Below are 4,816 nucleotides of genomic sequence, written 5' to 3' on the forward strand. Positions count from 1 at the left end.
CTAAGTATTTACCGTCTAAACTAATACCTACTTGCTTTTATATTGTCCTGGTGGATGAGCGGGGTACCTAGTAAGACAGGCTACCGCCTAGTACAAGGGCCCTTGCCACTTTTGAATGTAATGTGTTTATGACAATAAACTATTTTGAAACTATTTTGATTTTGATTTGATTTTGAGAAAAGATAAAATGAGACACTTTTTTACTCAGAATGTAAACTTTTTAGCACTGCTCCTCAGTCCTTATCATAACTTTTATTACCATATGTGAAGGTTGCCTTTGCCATGACAAACATTCGATCGCCTGAGGGTAAGAAAACGGATAAACGAAATGAAGTGTAAATGGCATTCTGAAAGGTTTTTTTCAGGACAAAAGGTCGCGCTTATGAGAATGCCGTAACGACCAATTTCCTCTGAACTAAGAGGAGGTATCGTGGATGCTTTAATAAAGAAAATCGGTCAAGTCCAAATCTTTTATTCGTACAAATAGCAGAATGGACTTTGTTATTCAGAAATGAATATGTCAGCACAGACATTTTTTTTAGCTCCAGACTTTACATGCATTAGACATCTATCTGGGTTTGAGTTTTACTAAGTTATGTTTTAATGCTCATAAATTTTCACATTATATTAGCTGAAATATTATGCTAATTACGTCGGCCGGCTTATCGGGTTTCCATTAATAATATTTGGATTAGTCTTAACGTTTGGCTAGCTTAAAATAAAGCTGATATAAATCACAGTATAAATAGCAAATATTGTGAGGCAAACAAACGAACCAACAGATATGGAATTCACCAGAATATTCAGTTATCAAGTTAAGAATTCATAGAATAACAAACAATAAGGGTCTGTCATCGTGGTGAGAGGACTAACCTGTTGTCATTGGGTGATTCATCATCATCATCATCCCAGCCATACGAAGTCCACTGCTGAACATAATCCTCCCCCAATGTTTTCCACCTGGAAAGTTGGAAATCAGTTCAATCGGAGGCGGCCCGCATCCAGCGCTTCCCTAGCGACTTGACTAGATGGTCCGTCCATCTCGCGGGGGGGCGCCCAACGCTGCGCTTGCCGGCACGTGGTCTCCACTCGAGGACTCTTCTGCTCCACCGACTTTCAGTCCTTCGAGCAACATGGCTATATTGCCATATATGTCGGTTACTTTGGTTCGTGTATGTCTAAGTTTTCGGAAACATGACTTTAACACCACACTTGTATAAAAATATAGGTAGATAGGCACAGAACGGAGTTATTTCTATCATTAAAAGTTTAATTTGTAACACGGTAAAGTTCACAGCGTAAGCATATTCGGTGCCAAATACATTTGTTTGCAACTTAACTTGTTTAGGTTTGGCAAACTGTGTCACTGTATATGTTTAACCCCATTTACGGCGAATGAGGTTTTGTTTCTGACAAAATTGTAGAGTCATAGACGTATAATTAGAGACCGAAGTTTGGCTCAGTTATGTCTCAGTTTTTTGTAGCTCTTAAGCGGGCCCTAGACCTACAATAATATTGTGCAATATATGTATGGTGCAATAAGAATTAATTGAGTTTTGCATCCAATTGACGTTTGCGCAATCTTCAATATTGTCCATAGATGATGAATTATATTGCACAATTTTCAATATTGCACAATATAATTGACCGTCTAGGGGCCGCCTTACTAACACGCTGGTTATTTCAAAGTATACAGGGAGTTGCAAAACTGAGTATAGTAAGCCGGTATGATATCAGTATGATCTTCATCAGCCAATTTATAATTGATTGCGTCGAAGTCGAAGCATGTCAAATATTCCCAATCCCCAACGATGGTCGGTTGTTCGGCAGATATGGTTTGCCAATAGATTTTTGACCTAGCAACGTGTTTTCCATTAATCTAAACACGTACCAATACAATCACAAAAATCAAAGCAAACGAAAAAATATATGCTGCACAGATAGAGACTAGAGAGTAATCCCTAAATCCCGAACTCTGTGTTATCGACACAACTTTCTTTATTATCGGAAGACAGAAAGTTCCATAATAATAATGGCTAAGCGAGAAATAAAGATTCCTTCGAGATCGTTGTTTTCAGTTTGATATCTTAGTTGGCACGTGACTCCAATATTAACGGTTGTTTAAGTGTTTGCCTTCGAAGTTTTTGTTCGTGATGACCTTTGCGTTGCCATAATTCAGTATAATGTTATAGCTGATGGTGAGCTGGAGCCAAAACGGAGGGGTTTCAACGGTGTTGAGGAAAAAAAAACGATTTCGTATATCACATTTTACCATTGTCACATAGCACGGCAAAAATTGTGGATGACGATTGGTGTGAGCCCCTTTCTGTATTATCATTTCTACATTACACTGTTTAATAATATAATTATATTTATAGGAACTCTAAAAGTTTCTGAACACTCAATACGGGAAGTTGGTCAGAGATTAATAAACTTACATAATGTAATTCTAGCAAAAAACATTCACACTTTTTTGCATTAGAGTCTAATAAAATATCTACAATTATGTTCTACAACCCCCAACCACGAGTTGAAAACTTTTAGTAGTGTCTTAGTCTATGCTTTTAGTAACTCTCGCTCGCCTATTCTACAGGCAAAAAGGTATAAATAGATCAATGTAGAATCCTCCTCAAGGCATATTTTATTATTTTCTTTGTCAAATGAAACTCCAAATTGTTTCTTGTTAAGTAATGAGAGAACATTAAATTTTAAGGCGATTATAATATTTTTTCATCGAGGAAAGGTCGGCATTGTATCGGGAAAGATTAATGATTTCCGTAATGAAGTAGAACCCTAACAATTTCGTAGATTATCCGTCTGCTATTCATCCTGCTGCCACTCATCTGTCGACGTTGAAGTTGAATTGTTGAAATTAATTGTAAATATTGGAATTGTAAAATGAAATTATTTAATTTAAAGACTATAATATAGTGCCATAAAGGTGTTCTGGGATAAAAGCTCAATACATATGTCATTCTCTAGAACTACTTATGTCCACCGAAGTTTCATCCTAACATTCCTTTCTTTCTTTCAAAGGAGGTCTCTGTTTGTGTTAATATTCATATTAATAGGGACCTTCAGTGTTCACCAAACAAATTCAGTTTGACCAGAAAATTATGCGGTTTAATTTTTTATAATCATATTGTTTACAACTTGTGTATTAAACAAAGAAAGCAATTAAATAAAGTGCCAACAATAAAGCTACCGGCAATTCTTAACGCAATTCTTATTAAGTAACTAACTACCGCTATATACAAATAGCAACTGTAGTGAATAAATTAGCTTTATACTACCACACCGACTCTAGGGAAATTCTCTAAAAGACACTATATTATTTCAACGCTTTATTATGGCTACTATACAGTTGTTATGTAGCTACTGTAATAAAGTATTCAATTTGTGATATACTGATAAATTTCACCCTGTATACAGACTTCAATGATTAAAGATAATTAGAAATTAGAATTAGATTAGATTATACTTAATGCTCGATCACATCAGTGGGCGCAGGGGGGGTCACTCTACATCGACCAACGAACGAACAAGAATTGTCACGCAATCGAGACAGAACCGTGGTTAGCGCAGCGCTCCGAAACTTCGGCACAACACAGCTTATCGCTAAAGCGATCTCTTCCAGGCAACCTTACGAGCTAGGGGAGACAATTGAAGACATGAGGAATTTTACCAAAAAAAAATACACTAAAGTTGTATTAAGCGTGCATTAGGTAAGCAGTATTAAGTAAGCAAATCTTATTCGTTCGTTCGTCCATTTAGAAAGTGACCCCCCAGTCACCTAGACCACACGTGCGTCTGTATCTAATGCTTTCATATGACGTCATAATCATAATGTTTGATAATATTTAGGAACCGCGCCGGCCACATGAGGGTTACTCTATACTGACGAAAAACTAACGAACTCGAGCTGTCGCGCAAGAGGCACGTTTAACCAAACGAGATATAGTCGTGGCTTGCGCAGCAGAGCTCTGATTCTGTTGAGTTTTTCGGCATATAGAGTGACCCCTCAGGGCCCGCGAATTCTATATAAACATGCACTTGGATATTGTCTGACTGTTTTATGTAGTAAATGCCTAGGTTTTTAACCAGGTTTGACGTATATTTTGAAAGTAAAGGCGTTTCTTGCCCCAAAGACATTAGGCCATTTCAGAAAGAAAATGGTTTATATCTTTACGACTCATTAATTTGACTTTATCTTTACGCGATTGTCACAGTTTGAGTCCCTATAGTAACTGTTTATTATTGTAAACAATTGATTGATAAATGTTATTTAGTGATAATAAAATATACAGGATGATATTATAAGTAATACTTTGATAATTCATACAGTATTTGATACAAAAAATATCTACACATAATACTTACTACAATAACTAATATCATAATATAATTGTAATTGAATAGCCGCCGAAACAAATAGGCCGATTTTTTTTTTTTAAACATAATTACAAACGTACAATAAGATTTATGCTTAAGTAAGTGTTATTAAAAATAAAAGATGTCCGTTCTGCAAAGCCGTCTATTCAACTGACATTTCACAAGGCGGGAACATTACAGAACAAAAATACAGTGTTGCCAACATAAAATAATAATTATCTACTACATTACTAACAGTAAGTAAGTACCTACTTACTGGAGTACCAGTTTTTTACTCCGGAATTCGCATAGGAAACCCTTTAAACCCGATGCGAAGGTCGCGTGGTACAGCTACATATGAAAATAATAAAAAGAAATCACCCTGTGTATGAAACATGTGTAAGACCATTAGAAATTTGTATTAGGTATAATGTTAGAAGATAAT

Source organism: Plutella xylostella, chromosome 14 (assembly GCF_932276165.1).
Source record: "Plutella xylostella chromosome 14, ilPluXylo3.1, whole genome shotgun sequence".
Taxonomy (NCBI): domain Eukaryota; kingdom Metazoa; phylum Arthropoda; class Insecta; order Lepidoptera; family Plutellidae; genus Plutella; species Plutella xylostella.